An 18,957-nucleotide genomic window follows, 5' to 3' on the forward strand; every position below is an offset into this window, starting at 1 on the left:
TATTATTTTACTTTTAATAAGTTGAACTTTGATAGCTCTGGCACAGGCAAATGTAAGTAATGAAAGGGTCCAAAAAGGTCATCAGAAAGAATATGGAGAACCTGAGACAAGAATACACAACGGATCTACAGCCAAGGTGTGGGGAGTCCACAGAGACTGGAGACTGGAGCAGACGGCCAATCGAGCCGACAGGAAGCTAGAAATAAGGGCTTGAGGGCAGCTGCTTGTCAGGAGCCCCTGTAGCAAGGCAGGAGACAGACCAGACCTTTAGACTCGGAAGGAAGAGCAGATTGTTTCTGTAATTACTGCCAAGATGTCTTCTTACTGTTATTGTTTATTCTGGAGTGAATTATCTATTCACATCCTAAAATACGCCTCTGTAATTACCACATTTATTCATTCATTCATTCCCCAAATATTTATTGAGGACCGCCTATGTACCAAGCATTATTGTCAGCACTGGGAGGCAGCATTAAACACAACAGACAAAGTCCCTAACCAGAGAGGAGGGCTGACCGTCCTGAGGAAAGAAAAGAAAGGTAAGGGCACGGAGAGCGTCTGGGAGAAGAGGGAAGGTCTCTCTCGTATGGCAGGTCCTAGAAGCCTTCTCTGATGAGGAGGTGACATTTGAACGGGACCAGGATGAAGCGAGGAACTGAGATATGCAGATATTTGGGCAAACGGTTTTCCAGATAGAGAAAAGAAAAAGTAAAGAAGTCCTAAGACCTGAGCATCCTGGATGTGTTGAAAAAAGAGCAAGTTCAGTGGGTGAGGGAGAAAGAGATGTGATTAGAGAGAAACCCAGAAGCTGGATCCCATAGGCTCCCATAGGCCAAGGTAAGAATTTGGGATTGTGTTCCCAGTAAGAGGAAAGTAGTTGGGTTTGCAAAGACTTATATTTTAAAGCAACCACAAGTTGCTGCTTGGGGAACAGACTAGGGGCGGAGAACACTGGAGGCAAGAGTGAAAGCTAAGAGACTTACTGCAGCAGTCTAGGTGAGAGGTGCTGGGGGTTTGGACTAAGGTGGAGGTGATGGATAATTTTTCAGGATAGAGCTGCCAGAATTTGCCGATGGATTAAGTGTGGTGTGTAAGAGAAGAGGAGGAATCCAGTGTGGCACTTAGGTTCTTGGCTAGGTGACTCCATAGTGCTTTTCACTGCATTTTGGCACATGGGGAGGGGCAGGTTTGGAGGAGAAAATCAGAAATTCAGATCTCTTAAGTCTGAGATTAGGTATTCAAGTGAAGATGTTGAATATATCTGTTTGGAGTTCAGGGCAGAAATCGGGACTGGAGGTTTAATTTTAGAATCTTCAGGTATAGGTAGTATTTAAAACCAAGAGCCTGGATGAGATCAGCAAGGGAGTGGGTACATGGGGGAGAAGAGAAGCAGCTGTGGTCAAGTGGGGACTGGGAAGATGAGAAGGATCCAGCCAAGGTCAGAGAGGTGGGAAGAGAACCAGGTAGGTTCAGGGTCCCGGGAGCCAGATGAAGAAATTGTTTCAAGAAGAGTTTCAATTTTCCACGTCACACGCTACCCAAAAGTCTAGTGAGCTGAAGACTAAGATGTGATCTGCACTTACGCTCTGGCGCTTGGTAAACTCCCACGTACCTAAAATGGATCAGAAGTCATGTAAAGCAATCCCAGGAACCGCCTCTCCCTGGACTATTCCAAAGTGACGTTGACAGGATCTGGATCTGTCTTTATGTAAGTAAGGACCAGTCGGCTGGGAGCTGGAAGTTCCACAGCTGCTATAATTCCTTGTTGGAGATGTGTGCCCGGGTATTCCTGAGGTTATCCTGACAATTAAATGGGCAATACATGCGAAGTATGAGGCACTGGCAGCGCAGTCACTCATCGATGTCAGCATTAGCTGTTATTGTAACCTTCCTGGGCCTCATTTAATTTTTAGCTCTCATTTCAGACTGTTGCCTAGCAGTGTTCCCAAGATAAGCACCAAGTTTTCTGGAAATTATTGAAAGTAATCACAATGCCTTAGAGCTGAGAGGACTGTAGAGATTAATTACTCCATTCTCTTCCCTTGACAGATAAGAAAACAGAGATCCAGCAAGATTAAGTGACCTTCCCAGGGTCACCAGTGGCAAGACTCAGACCAGAACACAGGTCCTCCAAATGCCAAACCCTTTAGAATTGAGTAAAGCTCATGATTAGAGGATTGAACATTCCATTCCAGGGGATCTATCTCAGAGAACTGAGGCATGTTCTTTTTAACCACCCAAACCTACTAACAATCATTGGCATCATCATTATCACTCTCGATTAAAATCTTCTCCTGCACCATGGAGTTACTTCAGTCTAGAAGATTTGAAAGCCTTAAAGGCAGCTCTTCTTCTTACCTCATTCTTTACCAGCTGCTTTAAGTTTTGAGCAATCCCTTTGACTTGTAAAGCAAGTGACAACTTTATATGATACTATTACAATATTGTCAAATTGATCACTTGCTATTTTCTGGAAAGACAGAAATCTAAAGAGTTAAGAGTAGCAAGAAGCAATGTGATTCTGCATATAAAAGCATCCAAGGTTATGAGTACATTTATCTATATTATATACACATGTAGAATTGTGCGTTATGGAGATTTCAGTGCACAACACTGATCTGAAACTCATTAAGAAATTAATCTTAAATGCATCTGTGTTATCTTTCCTTTAACTTTTCAGCATACACATAGTTTGCATATATTTAGTTATTGAAATAATTTGTGTATCTGTAGCATTTTTCCATAGAGAAATTCTGAACACCACTTCATTAAACACCCAAATACTCCTATGAGACAGGGGGAGTCAGATATCTTATTTCTATTCTAGAAATGAGAACACTAACATCCCCAAATGTTAACGTGCCCAGGAACAAAGTCCCCTTCTCCCTTCTCTTGCTCACTAGTCAATTTCGTGTCTCACCCAGGAGACTGAATTTAGCCCTCAGAATTTTCAGCTGTTCCAGGAATAGACCCTGCCAGAAAATAAAGCCCACTGATTCCTGGTGTTCACAAATCCACCCTTGACTTTTCCCATCACTAGTGACCACACGCTCAGCCTCTGCCTGCCTCTAAGGTCACTGGGTCTTCGTTGCTACAACAACCGTGAATCCATCATGTTTCACTATTACAAGTAAATTGCCAGTCACTTACATTCTGTCCAGCCTTGTTAGAGCAACTGAGCTGTGCATCTCTAGAGTGGAATAGCAAATACCAGACCAGCAAAGGATTCCTTCTCTGCCTGTTTAGATTTTGGTGCCGTGAGTGATGAGAGATATTGTTGGATGTTGAGTATATGAATAATCCTGGAGGAAGAGCTGACATCTGGATAATTACAGGGTGGTTGAAAGGATTAAAATTAAAGGAGGTAACACATGCGAAGTGCTTACCAAAGCGTCTTGCTCAAAGAAAATGTTCAACATATGTGAGCAGTTGTTACTATTAGTGATTTATAGGTTAGCTGGTAGCATTTGGGAAGAGCTAGTAATCGGAATATAGTTGCCATTTATTAAATTAGACTTAAATCTCACAAGTTTACAAGGTGATTACTATTTCCTCCATTCCACAGACGAGAAAGTGGCAGACTTGGGATTTGATGAAGGTTTCTCTGACTTTATGAAGCTTGTTTGTTCATTCATTCATTCATTCATTCATTAACAAATACTAGCTAAGCTACTGTGTACTAGGCACTGAGCCAGGCGAAGAGGTGAACAAGACAGACCTCGTCCCCCAGTCTCACAGGACCTGGAGGGCCGGGAGAAGCACCATCGGGTGAAACCCAATGCATCGTGTCCCAATGCTCACCCCCATTCCTGCTCTGCCATATTGAATGCAAACCTCTGCCCTTCTCTTCATTCTCCTAAAATAAATCCATTCTATAAGGCCAGGAAGGAAAGGTTATTTTACTGAAGAATGCATAGGGGAAGGAGTTTACACTTCACGATACAAAGAATTTCTCTCCAAAAGTCTCCCGTGAGCATCTTTGTTTTTCCCACCACATCAATCCTTAACCTCCTCACCCGACCCTACCCTACCCCTAGTCTCCCAGTCCAGGGACAGGCCCCCCTGGCCCAGGGACTGCCCTGCAGGCCACTCTTTGGCTCTTCTCTCCTTACGCAGACTGTTTAAGTCTTACATCTCAGGTGTCAAACAAAGATCCTTTCACTAACGAGATATCCCTGCTTATAAGAAGGGCAGCGGATTATAAATACTTTTTTATTTTCTGGTCCCATAAGTAAACAGGCAGATCTACTGTGGTGTGATTCCCTGTGTTGCAGGATCACATACGAGGGACTTAGGGCAGCAGGCAGGTGTCCTGGAAAAAGTGACGTCCAAAGCGTGGTGGATGTTGTGGTGGCCATCTCAGCATCCACACTTCAGCTCCCGGTAATCGCTCTGATTCGGTGGGGGATGTCGGAGTGCAAAGACACTCATACCTCCTCCATGAAGCCCACATGCTTTGCGGGGAACAATTTCAACACCCTCAATTCAAGTCTAAGCTAAACAGCAGAATTTCATGCCCCTAGTCACAATTATTGGTTCAGGAGTGAGCAAGGACCTAAACTATGCCAATAAAACTGAAAAACATGGAAAAGGGTGGGATGGAGAGAAATGGGGGAAGGTCTAGGAAAGAAACACTGTCTTTTCTTTACTGGACATAAATAAAGAAGTGCATAGGCTTAGTCAATACTGTGGGCCCTCTGATCACCACAAGGACCACCAGCCTCCACAGGAAGGCTATGTTACCCAGCAGAATGAAGAGCTAAAAAGAAATTAAACCCTTCATTATCTGGTAGAGCTGCTGAATTAACCTCAGTGATGTGAGCCTCTCTTGTCTAGAGCAGCATGGCTGGAGTTTTGTGTTACCTAAAATCAAACCCAGCCTAACTGATACAGGTGAGATTGGTTCAACGAGTAGGTAGGCAAGTCCCAGATCTACAACTTACAACTTACTCATCTTCAATGAAGAAGCTTGATTTTCAAGACAAACACAAAATAGAGGACATCCTACATACTTTTAATTACTAACATAAGCAGATAACACAATGAAAAAAGAGATTTGATTTATAACTACATACACATCACATCACACTCACAAGTTTCAAAACTTAAAATAATTAGGAACTATGTAATGTGACTTTTAAAAAGAAAACTTTAAATCTTTGTTAGAACATTTAGAAAATGATAAGATAATTCAAATAAATGGAGAAACAGAGCCAGTTCTAAGGTGAAAAGACTTAACACTATTAAAATGTCTGTACCAATTGATAGAATTGAATTTAAGTTTAATTGAATTTATAGATTTAATACTATTCTGAGCTAAAGTCCAATAATTTTTTCAATCCACGAAACTATTCTAAAATATATGTATAAGAATAATAATACCATCAACAGGGAGTACAGAAAAGGAAAGCAATAAAAATTTCTACCAATACTAGCCATTAAAACCTACTACATAATAGAGTAAGGATTAAAATAATATGCTAACTATATCATAATAATGGAACCAAAAACGGACTTTAAAAGGCCTAACAATTTACAGAAGCATTTGTGTAAACTGAAGTATAACTATGTAAATTATATATATTATACATAATACTACAAAATAGTTTTTTTTAATGTAAGGAGAGTATGAAGATATGTGGCACACACTTCTGTTGGCTGGTTCAATGGTCCTTCTCAATCCCCTTCTCCCTTGCTGTCTTCTACTACAGAAGCAGGAAGAATTAAATACTTTCCCAGCCACCATTACAGCTAGATGTGATCATGTGATGCAGTTCCGGCTAAGGAGACATAAATGAAAGTCTGCAGGTACGTTTCTGAGAAAATGTTTGCCTTCCTGTTAAAATGAACTGCTGTGGTTCTCACTGTTGTCCTTCCTTCCTGCTTTGAATACAACATTCTTCCTGCTTTAAATACAGATATGATAGCTTGAGGTTCGGCAGCCATGTTGCAACCATGAGGGGGTTAGCCTGAGGGAAAGGCCAAGAGAATTTTGGTCTCCAACCTCAACATCACTGAGACCCTGAAATGATGCAGAAACCACTATAATAATCATATTTTTAAAATTTTCTGTATCTTATAATGTTTTTACATCTTGAAAATCTTGGTGGCCAGGGAGAGACTGCCCTCCCAGGATGAGCTGCTTGGGAAGTGCTCTTCTCAGATACAACCAACCACTCCATTTATTTATTTAACTCTCATACATCAAGCCAATATTTCTGCTGCCTTACATCATCTCAGGGCCACATACAAGGCAACTGCAGACCACCCTTACAGCTCAAAGCCAACCAGAATTATTCAAACTAGCCAGTTTTGAGCCATTCACTCTGCCCCGCCTTGTCTTTCTCACAGAAGCCCCAGTAAAGGCTCTGGCCTAAGCTTTTTCTAGCTCCTGCTTCTAAAACAAAACTTAATCTTTCTCCGGTGGTCCTGCATGGCATGGCATGCCCTCTTCAATCAGGAAATGTAAGTAATAAATTCTTTTTTCAATGCCATTTATCTATCTGTGTCATCATCACTCAGTTACCTCTATAAATTAAAATCTCACAAGTATACTTCGGGACAGCTACCAACCTCTAGACTTCTTGCAAAGTGAGAAGAATAAACCTCTATTTGTTTAAGCCACTGTTATTTGGACTTTTGTTAGTTGTGGTCATATAACCATAACTGATACAAGAAATATTTGATAAGAGGTATTGGATTAGTGATAGCAATTTTAAATTAGCTGAGTACTCAATATACTTCAGATGGATTACTTAGTTAATTTTTTATTAGGAGAAAAGAACAGAACACTAAAAGATTTAGAAAATTTGTGAGAAAGAACTTTTTTTCGTAAAACTTTATAAAGAACCATAAAGAAAGAAAAAAGATAGGTAAATACATATACAAACTGCAAACTTCTGTACAATAAAAAATAGCAAAAGTGTAAAAAAAGTACAGAATATGAAAAAACCTATATCATATGTGACAGACTATCGGGTCATAAGTAAAATGTAAAAGGAGCTGGTTTAAATTTATTAGCTGTATTTCTTCCCTCTGATAGATAAATGGGCAAAGGATATGAACTAGCAATTCTCCCAAGGAGAAAAAGAAACAGTGAATAAACACCTGAGAAAATGTTCAGCCCTGGTAGCAATCAAAGAAATGCAAATTAAAGCAACCTTGAAATGTCATTTGACATCTACTAAATTAGCATTTTTTAAAATGATGGGCTGGCAAAGTGACAGTGATATTGGCACACTCATTCGTTTCAGGTGGCACTACAAATTAGTACTGCCTTTGAGAAACACGGAGAAACATTTGTGCCTTTTGACCCAGTAATTCCAGTTTTTGCAATTAGCGCTAAGGAGAATAATTCAACGGAAGCAGACACACTCAGCACTGTTCTTCAGAGTCTTGACAATTTAATTAAATTCAATTAGCATATATTTTACACCTTCCACCTGCCAAGCAGAGGCAGTAGGGAATCAGAAATTAATAAGACACTGTATCTGACCTCAGGGGGCTCACTGTCTGGCAGAGAAGTCACATAGGTAAATAAATATATTACAAAATGGTTCAGTGAGTCCAGCAATAAAAACAGACGCAGTCAGATGAGCTGGATTTTTATGATGGGGGTGAGTAGGGGAAGTCAGCAGAGAGAGAGCAGGTGGCAGGGTTGAGAGGAGGCTTATGAAGGGGATAAGGTGAAACTATAGTCAAAAAGGCACAGAGAGTTAAAATAGGGACAAGGAGGGGTCCAGCACTGTGGAAACAGATTCCAGGAGGAAGTCTGTGGAAAACCAAGATTTGTGGCAGTGTGGAAATAGAAACTTCTTGCCCTTGTTTGACATCTATAATAGCAAAAAAAATGGAACATTCTTAAACCACCAACATTGGAACTATCCCTTCATGAACTACGATACACAGTGGACCACTGTTCCACCATAAGAATGAAAATTATGAAAAGTATGTAAGACACTTAAAAACATTTACGATTTGCAGGCAGGATACCTGGGGGAGAGCAGCTGACCTTGACAGCACTGAGCATTGTTCTGAAATTCACCTTTCCCCCTTTTCTCCCCTCAATTTTTTATTGGAATAAAAGTCACATACTATAAAATTCACTCAACATATACAAACCCATGCTTTTAATATATTCACAAAGTTGTGCAAAAATCACCACCAATTCCAGAATACTTTCATCACCTGGAAAAGGAACCCATTAGCAGTCACTCTCCATTCCTTCAGCCTTTGGCAACCACTGATCTACCTTCCGTGTCTGTGCACGTGCCTATTCCTCACCTTGACCTTTGATAAGCCTCCTGAACCCCTGCTGTCCTTCGCGGGCCTGGGTAAGCAGGGGCAACACCCATTCAGTGCTCTGGCCCAGTCTCCCCAGTCTCCCCAGTGTGATACTGGCCCTCCCCAGAGTGCAGCTGACAGAATGCATGTAAACACCACCTAGTAAAGCCTCAGACGTAACACAAGAGAATTCAACAGACACTCAAGTGAAACTGGACTCTGCTTCAGGAGCAGGTAGCTTGGCTCTGTGGGGTTCTCAAGGTCACCCTCCTAACTTGAGCGGCTACTCCCTGAGATGAGCACCACCTGAGCTCCCACCTCCCAGCTTCCCTTTTTGATACCAAGAGAGCGAGACCAGTGAAAACCAGTGTGCAGAGAGGGCAAGGGCAGGGCAGGAAGCACGTGGGGTGGGGGTGGGGGGTGTCATGCACAGAGGAAACCCAGGCTGCGTTTTCATTTGTCTACCACGGTGCTGGCAGGAGGCATGGCTTGTGTGGTGTCTTGGCCTCTGGCCGCCTTCACCAAGTTCATTAACTCTCTTCCTCTCCTGCAGGATACCACTTTGTTTCTCTTCCACGGACATTGAACGTAAAAGCTCTGGTTTTCAGTGGAAATGACCACAGATGAGTCTCTTTGAAATTTGAGTTTGCCATGTTTTCCTGACCAGCTAAGGTCATATTTGGTGGCGAAGTCTGACTTTTTTTTGTCACCACAGCACATTTTCTTTGGTGGTCTCAGGAGTTAGAATTCCGTATCTCACTCTTCACAAACAAACGACAGCAATAATTCATCACCCCGTTTCTCCTGGTCTCCAGATAACTGTGAAGCGAAGATGGGGGTGACCCATAACACCGTGTTCAAGTGCAGAGGGCAGAGGCAGCCTGATGAGCTAGGTGTTAGGAGGACCACTGACCACAGTCGGGTGGGTTTGGCTTCAACCTCTCTGTTCCCGGTTCCCTCATTGATAAAGTGAGTCGGAATAGAAAGAGGCCCCAGCACTTGTCACTAAATTGAAATTCCATAGTTTCTCTAAATCAGTAAAGTGAGGACCAGGTCTGTCTCATTGCTTAGGTGCTGTCTGGTCTCAGGGTCCTTGTGAGAGAGAAGAGGAGGGGAGGGGAAGGAGGGGGTGAAAAACAAGAGAGGAGGGGCACAGGGGAAGGGAGGGGCAGTTCAGGAGGTGATGGAGGGGAAGGGGACAGAGGAGGTGGGGAAGGACAGAAGGGAAGGGAAGGGAGGGGACAGGCAGGGATGAGAGGAGAAAGGAAAGGAGGAAGGGGACTGGATGGACAGGAGGGGAGAGGAAGGGAATGGAGGGGAGGGAACAGAAATATGGAGGGGACAGGAGGAGAGAACGGCAAATGAACAGACTTCATTGGTAAGAAGAGGGGAAGAACGGAACTAATGCTTCTGATGTCCTACTAGATATCACTTCTCAAAACCACCTCCACCGTAGGTACCAATGTTGCTCTTTCCAATGAGGACCTGAAATTTCAGACTCTTCAGCACCCTCTCCTGTGTGTTGAATGAGCCATACCCATCCCTCTCTCCCCTGAGATTCCAATGCAATTGGACAGGGTTTGAGACAAGCTGGGCTAAGTAACTGGTCCAAAGTCTTACAGAGTTAATCGTGATGCTGAAATTCAGACTCGGGTCTATCTAGTTCTGAGACCCATGTTCTTTTCACTCTACTAGGCTGAGAAAAGAAAACACAAAGGAGAAAGGGTTTCAGAGTAGATACCTCTTTACATACGAAATAAAAAATGGGCTAAGAAACTCAATGAAATCCACCCTCAAAAAAAAAAAAAAAGAGGAAGGAAAGAGTAGGCTGAGTTAAGTAAAACCTATTCAATTCAAGGGAACAGATTTAAGATAAAGTCTCAGAGGCATTCCTGGGACAATAGGCTTTTTCCATAATTAACACGTCTCCCTCTGCACTGGGCTGGCAATAACTCGTACTGCCTTATTCTTTAACAGTGATGTCGATTCAACAATAAAGCTTCTCATTTCATGCACATTCACAATCTTTAAAGCACTTTCACATTCATGATTCCTTTTGACCCTTAATATAATAACAATAATAATAGGGGCAAGGTCAAACAAAAATTTTGGAAAAAGACCTCAATTTGATTGTGACCCCTGCCACTTACATGCTGTGTGACCATGGGCTGATTAATTAACCATGCTGAGCCTTAATCTTCTTTCCTATCAGATGGGATAATAAAAGTGCCTACCTCATAGGATTGTGGTGAGCATCCAAATAGATAATACATGTGAAGTGCTGACCAACACAGAGTTAGCACTTAAGAAATGCTAGCCAACTATTGTTTTATACATGTTTCTCAGAAAAATTATCTGACACTTGAAAATAGGCCGAGATTACTAAGCCTTCTTTTCAGTGCAGAAATGGGATTGCTTTTCTACTGACTTTATACCTCGGTAGGTGCAGAGGCTAACTTGAAAATTTTTGTCTGGTGAAGATGTAGATCATTTCTGTCCAATTGAGCGGGTAAGCCCTACAAAGATTAGTTTACTGTCCTGTTGAACATTAACTGGTTTTGTAGCTAACTTGGCAATCTTACAATTTTTAAAATTAAATTGTATACACACACCTCTAACGCTCTTTGGACCAGTTTTAACATCGTAATATTCCCCTCAATAAATACAATCTTTGACATGTATTCATATTATATTTGCCTGAGGGAGATGATTCTACCCTTTTATACTATACCATGTTAGCTGGGACAGGGAGGCCTGCCCCATTCACCTGAGGAACTCTGACTGAAACTCTGAAAAGAAATTTTGACTTGCCCAGAGTTAGGAGCAGAATTCAGCTTTCTCAAATTCCAGTCCCATATCTTTTGTTCTATCTTGTGCCTTTGCCAACTGATATTCGAAAACAGGGTCAGAACAATTAAGAATATAAGGCCTCCTCTTCTCTCCAGCTTCCGTGGTTTCCAGGCTATCCTCACAGCCATCACTCAGACAAAGGGGAATGCAAGAAACGCCACATGAGCCTGCTTTCGAAATGTTCTGCTTCTCTAAATGGTTTTCAAAGGCATAGAGGAAAAGACCACTCTTTAAAGACATCAAAGTTCTAAAAAAGAGACGGGGTGGGGAATCTGAGAGTTCACTAACCTTGTTCATGGGAAATCAAAACTATTCTATGCAAAATAAATTTAATCTACATTGATTAGGTAGAGGGAGACTGGGTTGACTCTATCCTGGAATTTGAGCAGACTCAGTGTCTCTGAAAACTCTATATTCTCTTTTCTCAGCATGAGAGGAAAGTAAGCTTTCAGAATTAGAGGGTAATAAAGAGTGATCCCTGTGTCAGTGGGCTGAACTCACTGGAATGCCCTTACCGGGGAAAGTAACCAAACCTAACCTGGTGCTTGGAATCCAGTGGTCCAGGCTGTTCTGGAAAAACAGAAGCAGCAAGCAGAGCGGAGGAGAGGGAAGGTGAGCACGGAACCGGGGTTAATTTAAATTAAGCAGCGACCAAATCAAGTGAAAGAAGCTACCCGTGCCTTTATTACAACTGCGGGTTTATTAAAATAACATAAACAAAGGTGGTTTTTTTTGGTATTTAAAAAATTCCACGAACATTGCATTTTGGCATAGTCGGCCCCCATTTGTGTAATTCTTTCATCTTTGAGTTTCCCAGGATTTCCTCCTATTTCTGTAGCTGCTCCTTCTCTGTCTCCTGATTGTTCATCCTTAATTCCTCAATGTCAACTCACATGAGAGGCATTCATTCCTCGGCCCTATCCTCTCACCCCTACCTGATTTACAAGTCATCCAGACACCTCTGCTTCCCAAATTTTATCCACAGCCTCAACCTCTTGCCTGAACTTAGAACTAATATATCCAGCTGCACATGTGAAATCTCCATTAGATGCCAATGATCAACTTAACTTTAATATGTTCAGAACAGAGTTTGGGACTCTGTCCCCTCACTCCACACCCCTGTCCCCCCAAATAGCAAATTCTAGGTCAGGGCCTTTGCACGTGCTCTTCCCTGGGCCTGGAGCGCTCTTCTCCCAGTCATTTCATGGAGAGCTCCTCTTTGTCATTCGGATCTCAGTTCAAACATCAGTTCCCTCATGGAGCTGCCCCTGAGCCCCCATCTAAATCAGCCCCTCCCTCCCAGCACCACCACCAGTCATTGCAGTGGCTAACCTCCTATTTGTCACTATATGGAATTCTGTTACTTAAGTGTTGACTTGTTTCCTGTGACTCTCACCCCCGCCCCACAGTTCTGCCCCTCACCCCAATAGAAGGCGCCTTGAGAGAGGTGGGACTCATATGTCTTAGTCACTGCTAGTCCACCAACAACTAGGCACTCAACAAATTGTTACTGAATGCATACAGGCATGCACAGATGCATCTCTGGAGGTCTGTTTTCCTGTAAAACCAGAGGGTAATTACCACAAAAAGCATGCATGATGACTGGGAAGGAAGAAGACACCAATGCAGGCATGACCTTGAATTTTTAAATTGATTCGGGATTAGTAAATGCCACTGGGACAGTGAAGAGAGTAGAGGATGTGTGTGGGGGGAGGTGAGCAAACAGGAGAACACAAAGAAGTAAATTGTTCGCTTTTCAGACTTTGAGATTCCAATAATCCCTAAGTGTCCAGAATAACTGAGATTGACATACACTAATCATTTTATTTTTATTTAGCCAAGTAAAGATATGTGGGGGGAGAGTTATCATCTATTGTCACCACCATCATAAAATAAAGGACATTTAATTTCCAAAAAAGGAGAAAAGGTGTAAACTTCACATTTTTTTCAAATTGAATAAACCTAATTTTCTGTAAACTTCCTTTATTGATTTTATTTCTCTCATTGCCCTATGGTCCTTTGGAAATGTCACCCCTGACATTGTGGGGAACCATTGACTTAAGTGACTGTCCAAGGTCAACAGGCCATCACTGGAAGTTTCCCAAGTCTGTACTTCTCAACTTGTCTACAGCCAAGTGAAACTCTCGGATAAATATTCTCTCCCAGGGTATTGCGATGTGCAAGTGGCCTCAGAAACTTGGCACTGAAATGTTACTTAGAATTTTTCTCAAATACATTAACCAGATATAAGGCCAGGCATTCAAAAAGAAAAAGTAAGATATCTGAAACAAGTAAATGAATGAATACATGTATGTGCATGTTCATGGGTGTGTGAGTGTGCATGTGTGTGTATAATGCACGAAAAAAGAAACTGGTGGTGGGTGAGTAGAGTTGTAACATGTAAAAAAGATTGGTAGGACCCACTGAAAACAGTGACCAAGACACCCAGTATCGTGGTTCTGTTACATAAAACACAGAATAGAGTTTCCTTTCTTTTTACTGTACATTGTTTTAGAAATCAATATTTTTTAAAGAATAAGCTAAAAAGGTACAAATAACAGAGACAATTGAAAAAAAAATGTTTAGTCCATTGGGGAAATTAAGAAACAAAACCATGCAAGACAGATGAGAGCAAGGGTTATTCACATTCACTGCTGAACCCATTTATTCAGCAATGACACCCACATGAGAAGGAGAATATATTTTGAAAATGGAAAAGTGAATAATTTCCCCAGATGACTTACTTCAGATGAAAAGAGGAAATCTGCTTGCAGAGAATATGCAGAACGAAAATGACAGTGAGTAGAAACCAGCTGTAAAGGGAGAAGGTGAGAAAGACCTGGGCTGAGGGGCATCCGCCAGCCTGCATGTGTAAGAGGCAGGGTGGCTGGGACGTGTGTCACAGCCCATTAGATGCCACTTTAAGAAATTAATAATTTAGGGCTCAAGGGGAGCATCGGGTGACTGCAGTCATACATACAGCAAATTACAATAAGGACTAAGTGTTCTGGTCATTTCATTGACCTGCGGGCTCCTGGAGGGCAGTAAGCGGACTCAGCGTCTGGCTCTCCAGACAAACAACAATAATAAGAGGGAACAATCATTAGAGGAATAATGGTTCCAATCTGGATCTCCAGCTCTGCAGGGGGCAGCCACATAATCCACTCAAGTCAAGAAGTAAGAAAACTCAATTAGCAGCTGTCTCTGATGAGGGAAAGGCGTAGAATTTTCTCCCACACACTCTCTAAGCCATGGGGGTGTTTTTTGAGCTTCTGAACAGCAGTCAGGAAATGAGGCTGTTCAGTAAGTTGATACCGTGAACCACAAGTCCCCTGAAGAGCTTAAGTGGAAAATAATACTAGTGGATACATTCGAATTCCCGATAAAACCAAAGCTATTCTTTTTACGTGGTTCCAGTAGAAGTTGTCATATTTTAAATAAACACTGAACAACGTTTGTGATTTAGAATTCAGTTCAAAATCTTTTCTTTTGATGCAGCAAGCAAGCGAGTCTTTCACTGGTACGCGAGACAAGCAAAGAACGTTGGTACCAAGCTTCCTGGACCAGAGAATGCCCACCAAACAGGCTCCTCCTGCAAACATCTTGGAAACAAAATGGCTCGCAGACCCTCTGGTCTCCCTTGGTTACAGCATTCAGAGCTGGGCTTGAATCCTGCATGCTGTTGGGGATATATTCCCAAGCAGAAGAGAACAGACCCAGGGACCCTGATTTATTTGAATTTTAATAAAAAAGGTTGAAAAGGCTTCTAACATTTTTGCCTCAAGATTTATCTCAGCTGAACTCAGGTTAGTCTTTTACCCCTAGGGAGAATCCCTGTGAGGAGGTGGGGACAGGAGGAGAGAGACAGAGCTGGGAGGCCTGGATGGTGGTCACATGGTGTCACATTCTTTCTCTGCACTTTATTTCCTTGGCTGGATAATTAGGGTATTGATGATCTTTAATATCCTTTCTAGTTCCAAAATAACGTGATTTGATGTTTATAACTCTGTGTCATTGGACGGAAAGTTTGACTAGGTCTGCTGCCCAAGAATAAAATGGTTATATCATTCAGTTATTGAAATGACCAAGATAACCAGATTAAAAAACACTTGGCTGATGATTTCGGCAACCTTATCACTGACTGGCTTGACCATGAAGTGGTCCTTCTGATTACTTAAAAGAGCTTTTCACAATAGCTAAAATAGCTTTTAAAATTAAGAATAGCCATCCTTTGGTCTCCGTCACATAATGTGACCTTGTTTATGGATATCTTGAGACACATATCCCACAGGGTTATTTTGTAAACGGTCCTCTCTTAGTGTCGAGAGTACAATGTGTTTGCTGCACTCTGGGTGCTTCTCGTTATACTTTACAACTCCTCCTTCTCTGCCCACTCCCTAGATGTTACTTCCCTAGCGCTCTTTCTCAGAGCCTTTCCTCTCTTACTGTATTTGTTTTCTTTGGATGATTTCACCCTCAACCCACAACAGTGTGTGGTAAATGTTAACAAACAGCTCTTCCAGGGGGGTAAAAAGCCCCAGATCTGTAGTGTTTGCTGATTTGTGTGGTGTACATACTCTCGCCACTGTTGATTTCAAGCCACCAATCATTGTGGAGTTGGGAACTGATGCACAAAACCGGCCCTCACCAGCAGCACAAGCCGGCTCCAGCACGCCACCATGCCCGTCAGCTCCACTACCACCTACATGCTGAAATCCCACCCTCTTCTCTCTCTCTCATTTGTTCCAAAATCAAATCTATTTGAATGTCACATCTTTTCAACGTCATCAAAGGCAAAATGGACACACCATCTTCCCATAAACCTTTCCCTTTATTCTCAACTTCTCAAGGTAACCAAGGATAAGGGTGATTTACCTGGCCAACGGGAAACATGGTAACCTTGAACTATTGTGTGAAGGCATCTTTTGAGCAATGGAATAAGACCACAGATTGGTGGGTGGATATGGAGTTTTTCCCAGCAAAGAATGGATGTTTCTGCTCCATCGTCCTAAGAAGTGGTTTCTCTTGGGACAAGAAAGAGGAAATGGGGACTGCTTTGAACTGGAAGAGAGAAAGATCTAGGGTCTCAGACCAACTCAGATACAGAGAAGCCTAGAGTCGCTCTACTGGCAGAGGAATTGCTGTCACGTGGAGGTAGTGAAAGGTAACACCAAGTTCTGACCTAGCAGCAACGTGGAGGTTGGAAAGGCAAGGCCGAAAGAAAAAACAGGGAGGGGCAACTTCTGGAGACGCCAGATGGAGGCAGCAAATGTGGACGTGGTCAGTTCCTAGAGGGGACATCCCATTTCCGAGGCTGGAATAAGGGTCCACAGGCAGCAGGGACCATAAGTCATCTGATCCCGAAGAGCAAGGATCTCAGAAGGGCACTGACAGAAGCAGCAGCAGTGAAGAGGCAAGATTAGCAGGTCAGAGAGGAAGAACCCAAGGGACTTGTTCAGTAGCTCAGCCGAGAGGCCCTCTAAGATGCTGTCAGAAATAACAAACAAGACATTCTGACAGGAGCTGGGCTCCAGCAAGTAGTTCCAGTGCAGGCTCCATGCTCTAAGAATTTAGATAAACTACGGAAGAATAACTTTATGTTGGAGTCACAGGCCAGTGAGGCCAGGGTATTCCTTCTGGATTACATTTATTTCCATCTAAATCAGACCATTTACCCCAACGCTTAAGCCTGAAAACTAGGAGTCATTCTGTATTATCTCACCTACCACGGATACTCAGTCACAAAGCGCCGTCAGTTCCATCACCCACATTTTCTTGAATCCATCTTTTCTCTTCATGCTCACAGTCATTCCTTCATTTCAGGCCTTCATCCTTTGTCACGTGGATCTCTCCCAGAGCCTCCCAACTAGTCTCCCCAATTTCTGCCTTGCTCCTTCCAATCAGCCCACCTACCACATTGCTACAGAGTGATTTTCAAAAACTTGTTTCAAGACACTCCCTTGGGAAAAATCCTTCAGGTTGAAATCCAGACCCCTCAGGATGGTACATGGGATCCTTCATGGTCTCTCTGGGCTAATCTCATGCTCCCCTCGCACTTTCAATACACAGAGTCATCCGTGTATGGGAGGATGCTTTAGATCTTTTCCATACTTTCTCTTTTATCTTGATAATGTCATTTAAAGCTCTCGTACCTTTTATTGTTGGTGGGAACTTACATACAGAAAATAGTATGGAGATTCTCAAAAAATTAAGAATAGAACGACCATATGATCCAGCTATCTCACTTCTGGGTATTTATCCAAAGAATACAAAACACTCATTTGGAAAGATCTATGCACCCTTATGTTCACTGCAGCATTATTTACCATAGCCAACATATGGAAGCAACCTCCGTGCCCATCAATGGATGAATGGATAAAGAAGATGTGGTATATACATATCCCATAAAAAAGATGAACTCTTCCTATCTGTTACAACATGGATGGACCTTGCAGGTATTATGCTAAGTGAAATAAGTCAGACAGAGAAAGACAACTACTGTATGATTTCGCTCATGTGGAATATAAAAAACAAACAAACAAAACGAAATAAATGAACAAACCAAACCAAACAAAAACAAACATGCAGATACAGAGAACAGAGTAGTGGTTACCAGAGGGGAAGGGGAAGTGAGGGGGAGGGAGAAAGGGGTAAACCGTACGGTGACAGATGGAAATTAAATTTTTCATCTGTGATGGTGAACACACTGTAGTGTATATAGAATTAGAAATATAATGTTGTACACATGAAATGTATACGATGTTCTAAACCAATGTTACCTCAATTTTTAAAAATTAAAAGAAAATGAGGCCAAAACTCTCATGTCTTTCTTGCATTATACCCCTTCCGGTTTTCCTCTTACATCTCTAGTTGTTCCTTCCCACTTTCTTCTTCCTCCACTCATCCCTTCAATGTTAATTTTCCCTCAGGTTCTTTCCTCAGCTCTCTTTTCTGTCTTCCTAGAAAATGAAACTCATTTCTGGGGCATCTGCTTCCAACTAATGATGAATTCTCTCAAATCTTTGCCTTCAGATCAGACTGTACTTCTCAACACCTCCACATTATGTCTCTCAGTTATCTTAAACTCCTTATGCCTGAAACAGAGCTCTCCCACCTTCAGATGGGTTTTCCCTCCTATGTTCTCTCCCTCAGTTTATGTCTGTTTGGAAGTTGTATCAGTTATTTACTGCTGCCTAACATGTCATCCCCAAAATAGTGGCTTAATACAACAGCCATTTATTATTGCTCACAAGTCCATGGGTCAGCTGGGCATTTCTGCTGACCTGAGCCAGACTCAGCTGAACCTGGCAGGACTCCCTTGTGTCTGGAGCCTCAGCTGGGACAACTGGCCTAACTGGGCCATATGGTCTCTCATCCTTCACCAGATTAGCCTAGGTTTATTCATGTGGTAGATGGGCAGAGGTCCAAGAGAGAAAGCAGAAACCATTCAAGGCTTCTGGAAGCTTAAGATGGAAATGAACTCACTATTACTTTCATTGTATTCCATTGGCCAAAAGTCACAAAGGCAGCCCAAGCTCAAGGGATGGAGAAATACACACAGATCTTGATAGAAGAAGCTACAAAGTCAAATTGTAACTGGTGCGGATATGCAGTGATTGAGAAGTGCAACGATTTTTGCAGTCTACCACAGAAGTAATTCTAGAGGTCTCCATAATGATAATGTGGTAGTGGTGGTGGTGGTGGTGGTGATGGTAGCTTATGTTTACTGACTGCCTAGCACATTCCTTGCTCTGAGCTAATGTCCAGGAAAAGACAAATCCTGCATTGTGTTCAAAGTTATTCATTAAAATCACCTTTTATTTT

General features: G+C 42.2%; 2 long non-coding RNA genes across 2 annotated transcripts in view; one reads left to right on the forward strand and one right to left on the reverse strand.

Moving 5' to 3' along the window:
• Window positions 1–18,957, reverse strand: part of LOC141573330 (uncharacterized) — a 185,971-nt gene that overhangs the window by 140,118 nt on the left and 26,896 nt on the right. The gene's annotated exons all lie outside the window — the stretch shown is intronic.
• Window positions 467–14,855, forward strand: LOC123615915 (uncharacterized). Its single transcript, XR_006723726.2, has 4 exons — window positions 467–539; window positions 1,546–1,708; window positions 5,712–5,808; window positions 14,632–14,855. It is a non-coding gene; the product is annotated as an uncharacterized LOC123615915 (long non-coding RNA).

This window comes from Camelus bactrianus, chromosome 15 (assembly GCF_048773025.1).
Source record: "Camelus bactrianus isolate YW-2024 breed Bactrian camel chromosome 15, ASM4877302v1, whole genome shotgun sequence".
In the NCBI taxonomy this organism is placed as follows: Eukaryota; Metazoa; Chordata; class Mammalia; order Artiodactyla; family Camelidae; genus Camelus; species Camelus bactrianus.